This window comes from Chenopodium quinoa, unplaced genomic scaffold (genome assembly GCF_001683475.1).
Source record: "Chenopodium quinoa cultivar QQ74 unplaced genomic scaffold, ASM168347v1, whole genome shotgun sequence".
NCBI lineage: Eukaryota > Viridiplantae > Streptophyta > Magnoliopsida > Caryophyllales > Amaranthaceae > Chenopodium > Chenopodium quinoa.
The window spans coordinates 846,471-866,751 of NW_018743412.1; positions in this window are offsets into that span (position 1 = coordinate 846,471).

Here is a 20,281-nt window from a genome sequence, read left to right on the forward strand (position 1 = left end):
TTGGATGTATTTGGGGCCGCTTTGGCCGATTATTACCTTGTTATGCTTACGTTCCCCATATTACGTGCTTCACGGGTTTTCGGTTTGTTTTTGATGTGTTTTCAGGTAATATCAACCGAGTTTAATCAGATCCCGAGCCCTTGATGCGTAACCGAGCTAGCCTTGACCGGAGTCCGAGGAGTTAAGGAAGTTCAAGTGCCGTGCATTGATTACATAGCACAGGAAGCACGACCGTGTTACCATAGGCACACCCGTGCTGGCCTATAAGCAAGCAACCCCAGGCAAGGCAGCACGGCCGTGCAAGCCAATAGCACAGCCGTGTCAGTATCCACGCACCCGCACGGCCGTGCAGGCCATTAGCACGGCCGTGCCAGATGTTGCCCGTGCCCGTGTTAGCTTTAGTATGAGCCCCGTGCTAGAGCATATTCAGCACGGCCGTGTCATTTTTAGCACGGCCGTGCCAGGAAGCTGCACGGCCGTGCCATATATAGCACGGCCGTGCCAATTTGAAGAAGAAACCCGGTTTACTTACTGACAAGCTAGCACGGCCGTGCCAAATACAGCACGACCGTGCTGATCCAGGGTTAACTGCGCGCTTGACTTCTCCGAATTAGAAGACGTATATAAGGCCCGACTTTGTGAGGATTAAAAGACAGTTTTTAGAGATAGTTTTGAGAGCCTTTGTAGAGAGTTATTGGAGAACGTTCTTAGTATTAGAGATTCATTAGTTTTCTTAGAGAATTTCCTAGAGATTTTAGTTTTCTTGGATTGATTTGAAGCAAGATTTGCGAAGGTTCTTTGTATTATTCATTGACGACGGATATCAAAGTTCTGAACTTTTCCATTGATTCGCATCAATACAATTGGTATTATTCATTCTTGTTTATTAATCAAGCTTTATTATTCCTTAATCAGAATTCATGTTTATATCTATTATGCTTTTGGAATTCATTATTGCTTTGATTATGAATATGTGTGAGTAGTCTCCTAGCTAGGGTTTCGGGAAGAAACCCGGCCTAGGTAATCTATGTAATTGAGGATTGATTTTGATAAACGGATTGTGATTAAATTGATTATATGCGATTGCATGTTAATTCATTATAATAGGAGTAGCTAACCTAGAATCTTGAATTTGATTGCATGATATTCTTGATTTGAACAAGAGATTGTGAAAGCAGTAAATCTTTTTGTTTTTGTTTTTGTTTTTCTATTTTTTTTTTTTTTTTTTTTAAAGCAAATAAAAACTAAACTACCAAAAATCCAAATCCCTAAATACAAGTAAGACCCCCCCCCCCAAGCTAGAATCAAACATTGTCCTCAATGTTTACACATCAAGGACTTACAATAGTAAGGAGAGGGAGGTAACTAAAGGGAAAGGGAAAGGGATCACGAGCTAGGCCCGCCCGGGCCATAAGGGAAACGGGAGGCCATATCATCAACACTCCTCTTCAGGTCTCTGAAGGCGGAGGTCATATCCTCGTTCGACCGGCGCAAATCCGCTACTTCGAGCCTCAAATCTTCCATTCCTTGGCGGAGCCAGGCGAAGTCTTGCGCCGGGATCTGCTGGGCCGCATCCGGGCCACCCTCCTCGTCATCATCATCATCATCAGCATCGTCACCTCCTTGGCCCCCGTGAGCCTGCTCATCCCCCTGGTGAGGCTGGGGATTGCGGTCTACATACTCCGTGCCTCCGTCCTCGTTCCAGGCGAAGTCGGGGTCGAAGATCCAGTTGTCTTTGTTGTAAACCACCGTCCTCTCCGGATCGGGCAAGTAGGCGTATGGCTTGCCTGCTACGAGCCACAAATAGCAATCCGGCTGGGATGTCCCTTCAAGCCACTGCATGGCTCTCAAGGTGCGCATATCAAGCCTCGTAGTGCCTGGGATAGCCTGCAATTCAGAAAAATCAATCCCATTATACTGCGCAAGATTGGTGATCATGCCACCGATAGTAATATCACCCCTACCCCGGGCTACACCGTCGAGGTGGTCTAGTAACCACGCTCCCATGTCTAGACGCCCGTCCCCACGGGTGAGGTGCCAAATTAACTGTAACTCCCTAATGGAGACTACACCCGAACTATCTCCTCTAGCAAAGATAGTAGAGGAGAAGGTCCTGTGGGACAACCGAAAGGCGGGATTGACGATGGAAGTCGCCTTATCCCTACGGGGATCTCTATCCATTTTCCTCGTGATTTGCCGCCAAAACAACCTGGAGTTGTAGTGTTTTGAGTGGCCATCCTTAGGACCATATTTCAGGTCGGATGTCCACCCAAAGGCGACATTAACTTGGGCCACCGACATTTGAATGGTGCCCGAGTTCATTAGTTGAAAGGACAAGTACCGGGGTGAGTTATTCTCATCCCGATGCACGTACAAAGAAGACAAAAACTCGAGGGTAAGCCTCTTGTAAGTGAGAGCATGCATGGTAAGGAAAGAATCAAAATTGGTAAATGAAAATAGTTGAACCATGTCGCTTTCGATCCCTAGAGCCCTAGCGGCTAAAGGGTCGTAGAACTTGGTAGGCCGGATCGGTCGGTGGGATAATCCTACAAATTTGTCCAAAAAGGACGGGTTATTAAAAACAATACCCATGGTGTCCACCGTGGGTGGAACCATGGATGAGGATGCATCGTCCCGACCCGGTCTCCTAGTCGATGTCTTTGTTCTAGGCATGTTTGATTCAAGAAATTAAGCACAATATACCAATTAACAAGCAAGAAACTATCCTAGCATCCAATGTACTACCCTAACACTACTAGTTCACCCAAACTTGCAACAATAAAGCACAATTCAACAACAAATATTCAATAAAACGAATGAAATTGGACAAAAATTGCGGAAATCAATGAGTTTAAGAACAAATTCACCGAGGACTCCACGAAGTGGAGTTGTGGCGAGCTCAAAGAGGGCCGAATTTTGCGTCCAATCACTTGAAAAATGCTCTAATGCAAGGAGGGTGCCGAGATCTTGAAAGAAGAGTATGGGGAATTAGGGTTTGATTTGAGGAATTGAGGGAGGAGGTTGGGGGTTTAGGTTAGTTTAGAGAGAAAAAGGGTAGGAGAGTTGGAGAATAATGAGAGAGTGTGAGTGAAATCGTGTTTAAAAACACGAAAAACTATCCAGAACCCGCGCTGCACGGCCGTGCTATAACTGGCACGGCCGTGCTGAGGTTTGACACGGCCGTGCCAAATTTGGCACGGCCGTGTTGGCTTGGCAGGCTTTTTTTTGCGAAATTGAATTTCAGATGGCACGGCCGTGCTATAACTGGCACGGCCGTGCTGAAGTTTGGCACGGCCGTGCCGAATTTGGCACGGCCATGTTGGCTTGGCAGGCTTTTTGCGAAATTGAATTTCAGATGGCACGACCGTGTTAAAATTAGCACGGCCGTGCTAGTACTTGACACGGCCGTGCTGTCTGATGGCACGGCCGTGCTGTCTGCTGCAGTCTGCAGGTTTTCTTTTCCTTCAAGGCACTCATCACTCTCTTCATTCCGACTTCTAACCAATCTTCTACCTGCACAAAAACACACAAGAGCACACAAAACTCACACAAAATAGGAGCTAAACCAACTACAAAACAAAAGAAACTACTCTAGTAAAAGCAAGAAAATCGGGTTGCCTCTCGGAAGCGCTAAGTTTAACGTCGATAGCTTGACGTGGTCACATTCAACTCTTGTGACCGCATTCGAACACATCTATCACACCAACATGGGCTCCCTCATAGTATGTCTTCAACCTTTGCCCATTAACCACGAAGGATTGCAACCCACTAGAATCATAAAGCTCAACCGCACCGGAAGGGAAAACATCTTTGACAGTGAATGGACCCCTCCATCTTGACATCAACTTACCGGGGAAGAGCTTCATCCTAGAGTTATATAAGAGGACTTTGTCACCAACATTAAACACCTTCCGCTCTATTTTCCGGTCATGGAACTCCTTAGATTGGGACTTGTATAGGTTCGCACTGTCATATGCGTCCATCCGAAGCTCCTCCAATTCATGAAGGTCCAACATCCGTTGCTCTCCCGCGCTTGCTAGATCAAAATTTATCTTCTTGATAGCCCATTGAGCGCGGTGCTCTAGTTCGACCGGGAGGTGACATGCTTTCCCGTAGATCAAACGGTATGGGGTGGTGCCTATTGGGGTCTTGAAAGAAGTCCGGTATGCCCAAAGTGCATCATCAAGCTTATCGGACCAATCTTTCCTATTCTTCGCCACTGTCTTCTCGAGGATGGACTTTATCTGTCGATTGGAGACTTCCGCTTGCCCACTAGATTGAGGGTGATAGGTTGTCCCGAACCGTTGATTTACTCCATTCTTTCGAAGCATCCTTTGAAAGGCCCCATGCACGAAGTGTGACCCGTTGTCACTTATAACCGCCCTAGGAACCCCGAACCTTGGAAATATAATCTTCTTGAAGAGTTTTACCACCACCTTGTGATCATTTGTAGGGGAGGCAATTGCTTCCACCCACTTAGACACGTAATCCACAGCCACAAGTATGTATTGGTTCCCACGGGAGGAAGGGAAGGGTCCTATAAAGTCAATGCCCCACACATCAAAGATCTCAAGTTCAAGTATGGGTTTTTGAGGCATTTCATTCTTCTTGGAAATGTTTCCACTCCGTTGGCAAGCATCGCAAGTCTTCACAAATGCCCACGCGTCCCTAAAGATATGGGGCCACCATAGCCCACATTGCAAAACCTTTTGGGCTGTCTTATTAGCCCCCATGTGACCTCCGCAAGGGTCGGAGTGGCACATTTTCAGCACACTATGAACTTCTTCCTCTGGAACGCACCTTCTTAGGAGACCATCTACACCTCTCTTGAACAAAATTGGATCATCCCATATGTAATGCCTTGCATCTCTCCTAATCTTCTTCCGTTGGTGCTTGGAGTAATCGGGGGGAAGCTCCGCACAAGCTAAGTAGTTTACCAAATCCGCAAACCATGGTAGAATCTTCTCCTTGAGGAGGTATAAAACATCATCCTTCAACTCATCACAAATGGGCAGCCCATCATCTTCTTGTTGCTCCCTCTCCATGCGCGAAAGGTGATCCGCAACCACATTCTCGGCTCCCTTCTTGTCCTGGATCTCCACATGAAATTGTTGTAAAGAGAGGACCCATCGGAGGAGGCGTGGTTTGGATTCCTTCTTCGAAATTAGGTACTTAATGGCAGCATGGTCGGTATAAACAATCGTTTTGGAACCAATGAGGTAGTCCCAAAATTTCTCAAATGCATGAACAATGGCTAGGAACTCTTTCTCTGTAGTGGTGTAGTTCCTTTGTGCTTCATTTAAGGTCTTGGACATGTAATAGATCACGTGAACCCTCTTCTCAACTCGTTGCCCAAGAACACCTCCAATAGCCGTATCACTAGCATCGCACATCAACTCAAAAGGTAGGTCCCACCGTGGTCCTTGCACAATCGGTGCCGAAATCAAAGCTTTCTTAAGTGTGTTAAAAGCTTGTAGGCACTCTTTTTCGAACTTGAAGTCGACTTCCTTTTGCAATAAGGCAGTCAAAGGCTTGGCTATAAGAGAGAAATCTTTTATGAATCGCCGGTAGAACCCCGCATGCCCTAGGAATTGTCTTACCCCTTTTGCATTGACCGGTGGTGGTAGCTTTGCTATAACTTCAACCTTTGCTTTGTCCACCTCTATGCCTGCATTTGAGATCTTGTGACCGAGAACAATACCTTCTTCAACCATGAAGTGACACTTCTCCCAGTTCAGGACTAAATTCACTCTCTCACACCGTTGTAGGCACTTCCCCAAGTTCACTAGGCAATCATCAAAGGAGGCTCCCCCAACAGAAAAATCGTCCATGAAAACCTCCATCTCGGCCTCCAACATGTCCCCAAAAATGCTCATCATACACCGTTGAAAGGTGCCCGGTGCATTGCAAAGTCCAAAAGGCATTCTCCTGTAGGCAAAAGTACCATATGGACAAGTAAAAGTCGTTTTCTCTTGGTCATCCGGGTTTATAGGTATTTGGAAAAACCCCGAATAACCGTCAAGAAAGCAATAATACTTGTGCCTAGTTAGTCTTTCGAGCATTTGATCAATAAAAGGGAGGGGAAAATGGTCCTTTTTGGTAGATGCGTTTAGACGTCTATAGTCTATGCACATCCGCCAGCCGGTCACCGTTCTAGTTGAGATGAGCTCACCATTCTCATTCTCAACTACAGTCATTCCCCCCTTCTTAGGGACAACATGCACAGGGGAAACCCATCTAGAGCTTGAAATGGGGAAGATGATACCTGCATCAAGAAGTTTGGTGATCTCTTTCTTCACCACCTCCCCCATTTGAGGATTGAGTTTCCTCTGCCTCTCAATAGAAGGCCTCGCACCATCCTCGAGAGTTATGTGATGCATACATATAGCGGGGCTAATACCCTTGAGGTTATAAATGGTATAACCTATGGCACTTTGATGCTCTCTCAATACATCACACAACTTTCGAGTTTGATCAGCATCTAAAGAAGAATTCATAATGACAGGATAAGTTGAATCAGGGCCAAGAAATTCGTACCTTAGATGTAATGGTAGAGGTTTCAATTCTATTTTAGGGGCCTCGTTTACCTCTTTTGTGGTGGCCTCAGCAAGTGCATACATGGGTGTAATTTCCTTGAAACCGTTATCACCATCATCTTCCTCTAGCATTTGCTCCTCTATGTTCCTGCTCTCATCGGTATCACTTGGCTCAAGATCATGGTTAGTAGAAAGCAATAGTGTATGCATACTAGAGACAATCGAATCAATAGTGTCAATCATCATGCAGTTTTCGGAAGTAGACAAAGGATATTGCATGCTTTTGTTCAGATCAAATTCAAGGACCTCCTCTCCTACCTTTAAAGAAATCTTGGCACTCTTCACATCAATGAGAGCCCCAGAGGTAGCTAGGAAAGGTCGCCCAAGAATAATAGGTATATGATTATCTTCATCCATTTCCAAAACTACAAAATCCACAGGTATCACAAATTTCCCAACTCGTAGGGGAACATCTTCTACCTTACCCTTAGGAAATTTGATCGAACGATCAGCTAACTGTAGGGTAATGTTGGTAGGAAGAAGTTCTCCTACCCCTAATATTTGATATACAGAATATGGCATAAGACTAACACTAGCCCCAAGATCACATAATGCATTATCAATTTTCATTTTATTAATAGCACAAGGGATTGAGAAATTACCTGGGTCTCCCAATTTGGGAGGCATCTTGTTCATAATGATTGCACTACAATTCGCGGTGAGGTTAACAGTTTGCACCCCATCACAATTCCTCCTGCCACTCAAAATATCTTTCAAAAACCTAGCATAGTTAGGCATTTGTTTTATAGCGTCGGTGAATGGTATGGAAAGGTGAATTTGCTTCAAAGTATCTAAAAACTTACCGAATTGAACATCCAACTTATGTCTCACAAACTTATGGGGGTAAGGAAGTTTTTGCAATAGATTGGGCTCTTTGACTTGTGTTACTCCCTTTTCATTTAAGACCTCTACAGTTTTATCATTCTCTCCGGTCCTCTCCTCCTCACTCTCTATAACAGTATCAGTGGTAGGTGTAGTCACAGATTGACTCCTAGGGGGTACTACTTCATCGCTCCCCCTCAATGTCTTTCCACTCCTAGTGGTGATAGCATTTACAGAGTTTTTAGGGTCAATACCTTGAGGTGGGAGTTTTGACACTCCAACCCCATCCTTTATAGCACTAGCCAACTGAGAAATCTGGGTTTCAAGCATTTTATTATGTGTCATCACTTCATTAAACTTTTTGTCACTGGTGGCCATGAAAGTGTTGAACATTTTGGTCTGTGCTTCCATCATCTCCTCCAAACTAGTCCTTTGCGATGGTCCTTGAGCATTGTAGTTGTCATTAGAGGTTCGGGAGCCACGCGCATTAGACTGTTGGGGATTTTGATTTTGGAAGTTGTTCCTGTTAACATTGTTATTCCAATTTCCCCTGTTATTGGCATTCATGCTCTGATTGTATTGCCCTTGATTACCTGCATTTTGTTGGTAATTATTCTGATTACCAAAATTACCATGTTGATTATAAGACCCTTGGGGATTTTGGTCCCTTTGGTTCCTGTTTCCCCACTGGTTTTGCTGTTGGTAGTCAGAATTATTACCCTGTTGATTATAGTTGTTCCCTCTTTGATTAGGTGGTAAATATCTGTTATTGTCATTCCTAGGTCTATTATCATAAGACAAGGCATTGACTTGTTCATTATCACACTCATTACCATCATTATAGTTGGATTGAAATTGGGAGTCTACGTTACAGGCAGAGGTATCATGGTCATAAGACCCACAGTTTTCACAGAATATACATCCAGCAGGCATATTATTAGAGTTAGAGTGCATACCTACTCCCTTAGAATAGGATGGAAGATTTTGATGCGGTGGATCGTTGAGCTTCTCTTTGATAATTGACATTTCCTTACCTAGATTTACAATTTGCGATGTCAAATTCCCGATTGCATTAAGATGGTCTACCGAATAGACCGCTCCTCCACTCTTGCTCATGGCCTCTCGCTCTCCATCTTGCCAATCCATGTGGTGTCGTACCACATCTTCTATGATATCAATGACTTCTTCTTCGGTTTTGTTCATAATGGGGCCACCTGCTCCCGCATCCAAACTGGTCTTCCCTTGAGGACTCAATCCTCCATAGAAAATCTGTAAAACTTGATATGTTGGGATTCCGTGGTGTGGGCACTCTCTTTGATACTCCTTGTACCTTTCCCAGGCTTCGTAGATTGACTCCCCACTCCTTTGCCGAAATCCCTGGATCAAAGCTCTAGCATCGACTGTCTTCTTTTGGGAGTAAAATCTTCCCAAGAATGCTGTCGTGACATCATCCCAAGTGTGTAGGGAGTTCGGCTTCACCTCCTTTTCTAACCATTCGAGAGCTCTCCCAATAAGTGAAAAGGGGAAAAGCTTCAATCTCACGACTTCTTGATTCACCCCATTAACCTTGATGGTATTGCAGTACTTCTCAAATTCGTTCAAATGAGCCAAAGGGCTCTCATGCTTGGCACCACTAAACTGCCTTCTCTCGATGAGGGTGATCATAGCCGGCCGGATCTCGAAATCATTGGCCTCAGTAGTGGGTGGAGCAATCCCACTTGAAGCTCTATAGGCCCCAGGAGTTCCCAACTCCTTAAGGGGTCGTGGTGCTGGCCGATTGGGTTGGCGCGGTATGTCTGCCATAGGAACCTGTTGTGTGTTGTGTTCCTTTCCTTGAGAGTTTGATGACGTCAATCAAGATTTACGATTGCTCTTCAAAGTTCTTTCGATTTCTGGATCGAAGGGTATTAATTCTCTCTGTTTAGACCTGCGCATACACACTAACCAAACCAATTAAATAGCAGGGCTACAAGTGTAGCCAAAAGGGAAAAATCTTTTTGTGATATTTACGATGAACTAGACTCAAGAAATCAAAAAGCAATTAACAAACACCGTTCCCCGGCAACGGCGCCATTTTGACAAGGGTTAAATCGGTCGCTACAATCTAACTCTCAATCAAACAATACTTATACGAACACCCTATAACCAAGTACAATGGCAAATAAAGGTTCGGTCCACGAGGAACGAGAGTAATTGCAAATCAATCTTAAATCTAAGCTAGTTCGAAATCAATGGAAAATGGTGTTCTAAAATAATACTAATAAGATGGAATAAATCAATAAACTAAGACACTAGGGAGAACGGGAATCCGCCTAACCATTGGTAACTAAGCAACAAGGAATCACAGAGACAAATGGGATATGCAAAGACTATAAGTCTGATCAATATCATGTGATAGGAAGACAACGGGCAATACTAAGCTTGGATTTCTCATGCACTTAACATTACTCGATACATAATCAAACCACATTCAATAATGAAATACTCAATTCACAATCTCTTGTTCAAATCAAGAATATCATGCAATCAAATTCAAGATTCTAGGTTTGCTACTCCTATTATAATGAATTAACATGCAATCGCATATAATCAATTTAATCACAATCCGTTTATCAAAATCAATCCTCAATTACATAGATTACCTAGGCCGGGTTTCATCCCGAAACCCTAGCTAGGAGACTACTCACACATATTCATAACCAAAGCAATAATGAATTCCAAAAGCATAATAGATATAAACATGAATTCTGATTAAGGAATAATAAAGCTTGATTAATAAACAAGAATGAATAATATCAGAACTTTGATATCCGTCGTCAATGAATAATACAAAGAACCTTCGCAAATCTTGCTTCAAATCAATCCAAGAAAACTAAAATCTCTAGGAAATTCTCTAAGAAAACTAATGAATCTCTAATACTAAGAACGTTCTCCAATAACTCTCTAAAAAGCTCTCAAAGCTATCTCTCAAAACTATCTCTCAAAACTGTCTTTTAATCCTCTTAAAATCGGGCCTTATATACGTCTTCTAATTCGGAGAAGTCAAGCGCGCAGTTAACCCTGGATCAGCACGGCCGTGCTGTATTTGGCACGGCCGTGCTAGCTTGTCAGTAAGTAAACCGGGTTTCTTCTTCAAGTTGGCACGGCCGTGCTATATATGGCACGGCCGTGCAGCTTCCTGGCACGGCCGTGTTAAAAATGACACGGCCGTGCTGAATATGCTCTAGCACGGGCAACATCTGGCACGGCCGTGCTAATGGCCTGCACGGCCGTGCGGGTGCGTGGATACTGACACGGCCGTGCTATTGGCTTGCACGGCCGTGCTGCCTTGCCTGGGGTTGCTTGCTTATAGGCCAGCACGGGTGTGCCTATGGTAACACGGGTGTGCTGCCTGTGCTATGAAATCAATGCACGGCACTTGAACTTCCTTAACTCCTCGGACTCCGGTCAAGGCTAGCTCGGTTACGCATCAAGGGCTCGGGATCCGATTAAACTCGGTTGATATTACCTGAAAACACATCAAAAACAAATCGAAAACCCGTGAAGCACGTAATATGGGGAACGTAAGCATAACAAGGTAATAATCGGCCAAAGCGGCCCCAAATACATCCAAAATCATCCTAAAATATGCTCTAAAGCGCGCCCTAAAGTGCGCTTGTCAATTTCATTATTGAATGTGGTTTGATTATGTATCGAGTAATGCTAAGTGCATGAGAAATCCAAGCTTAGTATTGCCCGTTGTCTTCCTATCACATGATACTGATCAGACTTATAGTCTTTGCATATCCCATTTGTCTCTGTGATTCCTTGTTGCTTAGTTACCAAAGGTGAGGCGGATTCCCGTTCTCCCTAGTGTCTTAGTTTATTGATTTATTCCATCTTATTAGTATTATTTTAGAACACCATTTTCCATTGATTTCGAACTAGCTTAGGTTTAAGATTGATTTGCAATTACTCTCGTTCCTCGTGGACCGAACCTTTATTTGCCATTGTACTTGGTTATAGGGTGTTCGTATAAGTATTGTTTGAATGAGAGTTAGATTGTAGCGACCGATTTAACCCTTGTCAGGGCTCCGGTCATATGTTAGGCGGTTTAACCTAATGAGGATCCAAATCCATGGATTGTCTGATGACGTTGCCTATACTGATTTCTTTAAAGGCTTAAAAGACGGATCAAATTTTAAGTTTGACTTGGTTAGGAAGAGGGTCTCTACCCTTCACGAGGCGCTGATGAAGGCGGAGGCCTAGATTCAGGCAATGGAATTGTGTGCTGTGAAACTTCCAACAGATTACAAAAGATCCGATAAAAAAGATAATCGGCCTACCCAGTCGGCCAAAAAGGAAGACAAGAGAAAAGGGGTATGGGCGGCAGACTCATCCGGACTACCTTTCCAGAAAAGAAAGAGGTCGGATCCGTATGAGCCAAAGAACGAATTCAACAAGGATTGTGCCTCCATTCTCAACGAAGTAAAGGACCAGTTGAATCTTGAAAAACCGGCTCCCATTAAGAGTCCTTTAAGCGCTCGAGATAAGAGCAAATATTGCCTCTTTCATGAGGAAATTGGTCATGACACTGAAAGTTGCTTTAGCCTCAGGCGGCTCTTTGATCGGCTGGCTGATGAGGGGGCTCTCAAGTCATACCTTTCCAAGTCAAAGGGTGCTCCCAAACAAGTAAAAGGACCACCCCCAAAGAAGCCGGCTACTCAATCGGATACGGATGAGGAAACCATCCTGACCATAGCCGGTGGATTTGCGGGAGGTGAGCCTACCATCCGGAGCACAAAAGATAACATTCGGAAACTGGTCAACTCAGTAGATGAGAGCCAGTCGTCTGAATATTCATTTCCGGAAGTTAACATCTCCGAGAAGGATAGAGGAGAGGTCAGGCGGCCTCATGATGACCCAATAGTCATCGAGTGCAAAATTGCCAATCAAAGAGTTGGCCGGATCTTGATTGATACCGGGAGCTCATCCGACCTCATCAGCTACCGGTGCTTGGAAAAACTCAAGTATAAGCTCAGTAGCATGCATCCGGCCTCATATCCTCTTGTAGGTTTTGGGGGAGGAGTAGTACATCTGGTGGGCATGATTGATCTACCCATCCGGTTCGGAGAAAAGGGAAAGGGCCGACACATGGTTGTAAAGTTTCTTGTGGTAGGAGAGATGACTGCCTACAACTTGATTATTGGCCGCCCAACCCTTAACATCTCTAAAGCAGTCATCATTCCATCTTTAATGTTGATTAAATTTGAAAGGGATGATGGCACAGTCGGTTCCTTTAGTGGGGACTAGAAGATGGCGAGAGAGTGTTACCTCTCGGACATCAAACCAACGCTTGACACAGACGGTCAAGAAAAAGAAATAGTTGAGCTTGACGACTGTGATCAAAGCTTACCGGCTACTAAGCCAGCCTGTAAAAAGAGGAAGGCGGACCAACTGGCGCCTGTAAAGGAGAAACAATAGCAATCACTGTCCGGGGAGAGGCCAGACGACCTTCGCCCCCAGCCGGCTGGAGAAATAATTGACATTGTCCTTGAAGACAGCCGGCCAGACAGAACGGTCAAGATTGGAACGGTTGCGTTTGGAAGTTTGGGATCAGATTTACTCCTTTTGCTGAAGGAGTTCAAAGATGTGTTTGCCTTTGAAGTAGAAGAGATGTCGGGTGTAAGTCCGGATCTTGCTGTTCATAAACTCGCTGTGGATACTAAGAAGAAGCCGGTCAAACAAAAGAAAAGGAACCATGGCGAGGAAAGGTCCCAGGCGGCAGCAACCGAGGTCAAGAAACTATTAGATGCTGGGTTCATCCGGCAATGTTACAACCCGGACTGGGTAGCTAATGTCGTTCTTGTGAAAAAGCCGAATGGAACCTGGCGGATGTGTGTAGATTACACGGACCTGAACAGGGCTTGTCCAAAAGATAGCTACCCGCTTCCAAAGATAGATCATTTGGTAGACTCTACAGCCGGCCATGCCCTGATGAGTTTCATGGATGCCTACTCCGGCTTCCATCAGATACCCTTTTTGAAGAAAGACCAAGAGAAGACGGCTTTCGTCACAGATCAAGGGCTATACTGCTACACGGTGATGCCGTTTGGGTTGAAGAATGCGCCTGCCACTTTCCAACGAATGATGAACTCGGTCTTTTATGATCAGATTGGAAGGAATGTGGAGGCGTACATCGATGACATGATAGTCAAGTCAAAGCTACAGGCGAATCATCTAGCCGACCTCCGAGAAACCTTCACTACCCTCAGGCGGCATAAAGTCATGTTAAATCCGAAAAAATGCGTCTTTGGAGTTGAGTCTGGGAAGTTTCTCGGATTTTTTATTGATCAGAGGGGCATAGAGGCCAATCCGCACAAAGTGCAGACGGTGATTGACATGCAGTCGCCTCGTACCGTCAGGGAGGCTCAAAAGCTTACCGGTTGCCTGGCGGCATTGGGGAGATTCCTAAGCAGGTCAGGTGACAAGTGCCTGTATTTGTTTCAAGCAATCAAAAAGAGGTCAAGGTTTGAATGGGGGGAAGAGGCTGAGGCGACATTTCAACGGCTGAAGCAACACTTGCATTTTTTGCCAAGATTAGTGAGTCCCCTACCCCAGGAGGCTCTCTACATGTACTTGGCCGTCTCGGATCATTCCTTGAGTGTCGTCCTCCTTGCTGAGAGAGACGGCAACCAGCTCCTGGTCTACTTTATAAGCCATGTCCTCCGGAATGCTGAACTTCGATACCCCATGATTGAAAAATTCGGTCTGACATTGTTCAAGGACGTCAAGCGGTTGAAACCGTATTTCTTGGCTCATCCGATTACCGTTTATACTGACCAGCCGCTCAAAAGGCCTATGACCACTTTAGAGTCATCCGGAAGAATGATTAAATGGGCTGTGGAAATTCAAAGTCTAGAAATCACTTTCGAACCTAGGCGGGCAGTGAAGGGTCAGGCGTTTGCCGACTTCATTGTTGAAATGACAAGGCCGATACAGCCGGATAAAACTAATCAAGTTTGGAAAGTTTATGTAGACGGGAGCTCTACTCTGAATGGTTGTGGGGCAGGCGTAATATGTCATTCTCCAGAGGGGGACAAATACGAGTACGCTCTACGATTCAAGTTTCAAGCTTCGAATAATAAAGCTGAATACGAGGCCCTGCTAGCCGGTATCCGCATGTGTAAGGCAGCCGGGGCAAGGAAAGTTGACGCCTACTTAGATTCTCAACTCATCGTTAGCCAGTACAACAGTGACTATGAGGCCACCCATCCGGTCATGATTAAGTATCTTCAGGCGGTCAAAGAGGAGGCTGGGCCATTTGATGAATTCAATCTAAGTCAAGTACCTAGATCCGAGAATAATCAGGCGGATGCATTATCAAAGCTCGCATCATCCGCCACGTGTGATACGCCTAGATCAGTCTTCTGGGAAGTCATGGAAAAGAAAAGCATTGAACATGACCCCATTGGAGTTCTAGATCGAAGCTCCACTTGGATGGACCCCATCCGGGATTACCTGGTAGACGACACTCTACCTGGTGTCTCATAAGAGGTGGCTGCTCTTAAAAAACGAGCATTAAGCTTTGTAATGCATAAAGGTGAACTTTTCCGGAAGGGTTACTTGCAGCCGCTATTCAAGTGTGTTACCCCAGAAAGAGGAAAGGAAATACTGGAAGATCTGCACGCCGGCTTCTATGGATCGCACATTGGCGGGAAGACCCTGGCCAAAAGAGCCAGGCGGCAAGGATACATTTGGCCTACCCTTGAGGCAAATGCATTAGATATGGTTAAAAGATGCGACAAGTGCCAGAGATTTGGTCGGCTGATCAGACAGCAGGCAACTGATTTAACAGCTATTCACAGCCCAATTCCCTTTGCAAAATGGGGCATGGATATTTTGGGGCCATACACTCCTGCCCCAGGCGGCAAAAGATACATCTTGGTGGCTGTTAATTACTTCACCAAGTGGGTTGAGGCCGAGGCGGTAAAGGGCATCAAAACTAATGATGTCATCTCCTTCATCTGAAGAAATGTCATCACCCGGTTCGGTGTGCCAAAGTCCATGGTTTTTGACAATGGTCCCCAGTTCGAAACGCCTGTCCTAAAGACTTGGCTGCAAGATCAAGGTATTTCCCATTACTTTGCATCCGTTGGCCGTCCTCAAGCAAACGGTCAAGTTGAGGCTTTTAACAAGCTCATCTCAGGCGGCATAAAGAAAAAGATTGAAAAGGCAGGCGGTCTTTGGGCAGAAGAGTTGACCCATGTTCTTTGGTCTATCAGAACTACTGAGAAGGGGTCAACCGGTGAAACTCCATTCCTGATGGCATATGGCACCGAGGCGGTACTTCCCATTGAATTATATGAGCCAACACTTCGAATCATATTATATGATGAAGAGGCAAATTGGGAAGCCATGCGCCTGGCATTAGATACCCTTCCTGAAAGAAGGGGCAACACCTCCTTGCGTCATGAAATCTACCGTCTGCGAATGACAAGGGCCTACAACAAAAGGGTGCGTAAACGCCCCCTCAAAGTTGGAGATTTTGTTTTACGAAAGCTTGAAGCAACCGGTAGGGCACACGAACAAGGGAAAGTGACCCCAAATTGGGAAGGACCCTACCGGATTTTTGAAGAAGTTAGAAACGGCACATACCGCCTGGAAACCCCAGACGGAATGCGGCTGCCTCGTACCTGGAATGTAGATAACTTGAAAAAGTACTACTTCTAAGGATTTTGTAATTTTTTGTAAATAGTATTGAAATGTGAAAGCATATAGTTTCCATTCATACAATTGTATTTGCACCTGTCTAGTGCAAGATCACAGACGGAAGAACACCTGTTATAAACCACTGATCCAAAAAGAGCAGTCATCCGGCGACACCCATCCGGGTGAAATCGTTGAAGAGAACAGCTCCCTTCCGGGTGGTACATTGTTCTAGCGATCCAATAACTCAAACGACATTTTCTTAAAAGAAACTTACAGCCGTTAGAAATGATCAATCATACCTAGGTTTCACCCGGAAAGGATCCAAAAGAGGTCCATCCGGCAAAATGAAATTTCTAGGGGGTTACGGCAACCGGGTATTATCTAAATACAACCCATCCGATATTTTATTTTACCAACCGGGGCAAGGTTAGATCAGTCACTGATCACCCATCTGGCTGCCATGAAACGACTGCCTGTCTACTGTCGGAGTAAACAGTTGGCCATTTCAGGGGCATTTTATTGTACCAGTCGGGTTAAGGTTGGATCATTCACTAATCACCCATCCGGCTGCCATGAAACGGCTGCCTATTTAACAGCCGGGGCAGGGTTAGATCAGTCACTGATCACCCATCCGGACGCCAATGAAACGGCTGCCTATCTACTGTTGAAGTAAACAGTTAGCCATTTTAGGGGCATAATATGGTATCGTTACCTCATCCGGCATATATAGAATGGCTGATCATGTGAACCGGATGAGTAAATGAACAAAAAAAAAAAAAAAAAAAACAAAAATGAATCGTATTCAAACGCAAATAATAGAAATAGCAAAACCGACTGTGTCGGTTAAATAGATTAATATTTATAAAATGAAAATGTTAACCGGACCCCCGTCCGGGAAAGATACATCAAAAGATACTCGGCTCGCAGGCCGGAAAAGAAGATAAATTGTTTATGGTTGTTGCTGTTGAGGTTGTTGTTGTTGAGCTTGTTGCTGTTGAGGATCCGGCTGCTGGACTGCATCGACTGGAACTTCGGCCGACTGCTCCACCACTGGCTGATCCTCCGCCTGAGCATCTTGATTAGTCCCATCCGGCTGAATCACCTTGTTGCGCTCAACCCACTCGTCGAAAGCGGGAGGGGGGACAGTTCCGAGCACCTTAGCCTCGTAAGCTTCAGAGGCATACTGGTATCGAAGATTCCAATATTCGTACTCAAAATCCGGGTGGATCAGGCTCCAAGCGAGCTTCATTCGTTCTTCGCAGTCGGCCTCATTTTCAGCAATCAGGCGGAGTTGCTCCTGTTCCAGCTCTTTCTTATGAGCCGCCTGATTGTTAGTAAGTTTAGTCACCAGCCGGCTGTTGTCCTTCCGGAGATTGACATTTTCCTTGTTAGCATTCTCCAGGGCTTTAAGGTCAGTTTTAAGATTTTTGACCTGGAGCTCAAGCTCATCAACTCTCTTCAAGGCCGCCTCCCCAGCTGCAGCCGCCTTCTTCAGCAGTTCATCCTGTTGCAACTTCCGTTGTTCAGTTTCCAAGTCATATGTAATGGCATTGAATTGGAAAACGTCGATAAGCTCAGATCCGCGCTTCTGAGCTTCTCTTACCTCCTCCTGCTTCTTGCGAAGAGGGACGCTAAGCCCATTAACCCTCAGCAGCGTCTGCAATATCAGCCGACAAAAGTGTTAGAAAAGATCAAAAATAATGTACTGCATCCGGTAAAAATGATTATTGCTTGAACATAGGCCATCCGGTTTATGTACCTCAGCAAGGAGAGAAGTGATCCGGTCAAGATTGACCGTGTGCACACCCGACACATCTTCTCTCTCAGACCGAGTGATGGTCTTCACCATCCTCTTAGCATATTGCTAGTAGTTTGGACGGCTGGAGGTTTTATCTGCAAGCATAGAATCAGCTGTAAGGTAGTGGGCATATGCCTCGCCAATATCCAGGCGGTGTCCAGAAGAGTCCCCGGATTGGCTTGCTTGGGTTTTTACCCTCATATGCCCAAGCGGCCTGGGGGGATCGAAGGCAGAAGTGTTACCTTTCTCGGACTGTGGGGTCAAAGCCCCCCCATCCGCTATTGAGCCGGAGCCCGTCAGAGTACGAGCATCCAGCCTAGCAGACTCCACCACCATTTCAAAGTGGGAAGTTAATTGCAGGCTCTTCCCTGCAGTTGTTGGCCTGTCCTTGTCAGGCGTCTTCTGTTTCTGACCTGCAGCCGGGGCAGGAGCCGCCACCCTAGGCACTTTGGCGGGTGGCGTGGGAATGTTCCCAGCCGGACGTTTTTGCATACTCGCAACAGATCGAGGTATGACTTGGCTCCCAGCCTGAAAACAGTCACAATAGGATGCATCTGGTAAAAACCTTGTAACAAGGAAAAAAGTGCATCCGGTAAAAAAAAGAGGTGGTTCAGAAAAGTCTACCCCGGCATTTTTGGCGGCCATCGCCGCCTTCTTCTCCTCTAGCTGTTTCTTCCTCAAGAGGATGGCAGAGGTAGCCGGAGTCTTCTCTAGCGGCACCATTCTTTCTTCTTCCTCTGCAAAACAAGAAAAGTAAACATGATTAGAAATCAAACAAAGCATACCCATCCGGGAAAGACTTGATTAATTAGTAAACCTACCCTTGGTGAACATAGTGCTCAAGTTACAAAGGGACAAAAAACCTTCATCCTTAAACCAGTCCGGATGGGGCACCCAAAATTTGGGAACTACGATCTCGCCCCCATCATCTAGTGGGGCGGTTGTCTTCAGAAAGAGACCTTTCTGCATTATTTGGTCCCATGCCTCTCCCGGTACTCTAGGGAGAGCGCATTTCCTACCCATTAAGACCGGGTGCTTATTATATCTACACAGCCGGCGGTTGAGTTGGGGGGAGGGGGAAGAGACTACATAAAATTTACTCTTCCAATTACTCCACTTGGACGGCTTGTCCAAGGTCATCATGTACTCATGAAGCGTGGTGAGAGTGTACCACGCATTCCACCCACATGGCGCTCTGCTTAAATAATGCATGTGCGCAAACGCCTGCCAGCTTGGCTTGACACCCTGCAGTTCGCAGGCGGCAATATATCCAAGAATGTTGACCCATGAATTAGGGGTCAACTGCCATACACCTAGGTCATACCCCTTCAGTATGGCTTTTATGCAGCGATGGATGGGGAACCGGAGGCCGGCTGTAAACGCCGCTTCATAGCAGCCGAAGAAGTTGTCGGCATGTTCAACATCGTCGGTCCAAACGACGCTTGCCTCTACAGGCGGGACGACCACTTCCCATCCCTCTCCAACCGGCTTTTTCTGCGAAAAAGCAGGGAGTGTGGCGTTCAAAGTGACCACATCCCTGGCGGACATGGTCATATTAGTCGGGTCACCCTTAGCCGGCCATTTGTAGGCCTCTTCTTGAACAGGAGCCGCCTCTTCAGAAGACTCTTCATCAGGGTCAGGGCCAGATTCCCCATTATCAGCTGACCCTTCTCCGGATCCCTCGCCGGCTTCCTCTTCGGATCCCTCGCCGGCTTCCTCTCCGGATTCCTCACCATTGGAACTAGAGCTATCCAAGATACTGTCACCCGGGGTGCTAGGTGTACTTGGAGGATTTTGTGGAACTTCCTCATTAGGACCTGCCTCAGCCGGTTCCTCGACTTCTTCTTGATTTATGGGGAGAGCCGGGTCAGTGACTTCGTCATCGGACTGGTAGTCAGGGTCGATTGCCGTCACTCTGATCCGAGCCATTTTGTCCTGCACATGAACAGAGACGGTCGGATTCGATGTAGGTGAAGGTTGTTCCAAGCATCCCCAGACGGCAATCCCAGTCCTAGACTCAGCCGTTCCTGGTGACCGGATGACCACAGTCGTAGGCTATGCCGTGTGTGCATTGGTGGAGTCCATATCCTAATGCTATGCAACCGGAAATAAAAGAAAGTGACAAGTATAGGATGCAGGCGGTACCTTTGAAAATTGAGATTTGGTTAAGATGAAATGAAGAAAGATAGATTAGATATATTAAATGGACTCATTCAAAAGACCCCCATACGGTTGGATGCCGGATGGGGTCTATTTGTATGTTTGAGAAAAAGCTGGAGGCTGCTCAAACCACCCCCATGCGGTGATTTACCGGATGGGGGTTATTTGAACGTTGTTTGAGAAAAAGCTAGAGGCTACTCAAACCACCCCCATG